The following is a 1,525-nucleotide window of genomic DNA, read 5'->3' as shown; positions in this document are numbered from 1 at the left end:
TGTGTAAGGAGCACACGGAGCTCCCGGGATTTGTACATCTCCGTTTTAATGTACGATTTTGCTTTCATAAATATAAATAAAGGGATGTACAGATACCAGTTTTGCGAGTACGAGTACTGGTACTTGCCGAGTACTTACAAGTACGAGTACTGATACATTTTTGTTTATTGTCATGTGACGGTTTTTCTAAAACAATACAGACTGATGATTTCAGGACAGCGGTGGAGCGCCAGAGCCGGGTCCCGGCTGCAACCTCTGCAACCCCGGGAGAGCTCTCATTAAAATGCCAAGTATCGGCACTGGTATCGGCACGGGTATCGGCACTGGTATCTGAAAAGTATCGGTGCATCACTATTAGGTAGGATCATCATTTTAATGGCGTCGACCCTACCCGTGAGAGAAATATATACGGTCTGTGTTGGTGCCAAGAAGTGAGATCTCCTCTGATAGCATTGAGAGTAGGAAGATAATTAGCAATATATAAATCTGAGGCGCTTGGGGTCAGATATATTCCCAAGTACTTCATCTTGTAGAATTGCCAATTAAAAGGTAAAGATTCTTTTAGTGTTGTTACTATGTGCGAAGGTGTCGTGATATTCATTATTTCTGATTTCGTGAGATTCATTTTGAAAGTCTATATTTTGTGGAAGGTTTCAAAATCCGCATATGCAGCTAGTTTGTGTTCATAGTTTCTGCGACATTCTGATTCTGTCTAATATTAGTGAGAAGTGGTTCCAAAAATCACGCAAACAAAAAGGGTGAAAGAGGGCATCCTTGTCGTGTGCCATTAAATTAAAAAAAAAAAACTCCTTTGATAAACTACCGTTTATCTTTCCTGACGCCAATCCATGGCAGCACACAATGGGTATGGCTCCGCCCCCATCCCAATCACAGGACCAGTTATACTATAAATGAAAGCCCGCCTCCCAAGGCCACCATTCTTCTTTTTTTTTTCCCTTTGTTTACCCTCCCCGGTTGCGTGCTCGCTATATCCCATTGCGTGCTGCCATGGATTGGCGTCAGGAAAATTGTATACTTGCCTATCGGTAATTTTCCTTTCCTGGCTCCAGTCCATGGCAGCGTACAGGACCCTCCCATGGCTTTCGCATTGAGTACTTGTTACGAGAATGGTGGCCTTGGGAGGCGGGCTTTCATTTATAGTATAACTGGTCCTGTGATTGGGCTGGGGGGCGGAGCCATACCCATTGTACGCTGCCGTGGATTGGAGCCAGGAAAGGAAAATTACCGATAGGCAAGTATACAATTTTCCGTTTTACACTAGCTGTCGGATGCGTATATAAAGCCATTGCCAGGAACTTCGGCCCAATTCCAAAGTGACATAAAGTAGCCCGTAGAAAGTCCCAGGCCACCCGATCAAATGCCTTTTCGGCATCAGCTGACATTAAGGCGGTATGAAAGGGAGACTTAAGGTGGCCATACACTGTACAACCATCGCAAGGCCTTAGTCTTGCGATGGTTGTAAAGGGATTAAAAAAACGTACGATCTGCCCATCTTGCAGATAGC

Source organism: Nanorana parkeri, unplaced genomic scaffold, assembly GCF_000935625.1.
Source record: "Nanorana parkeri isolate BGI_ZX_2015 unplaced genomic scaffold, ASM93562v1 scaffold2341, whole genome shotgun sequence".
NCBI lineage: Eukaryota > Metazoa > Chordata > Amphibia > Anura > Dicroglossidae > Nanorana > Nanorana parkeri.
This window is presented reverse-complemented; position numbering follows the sequence as displayed.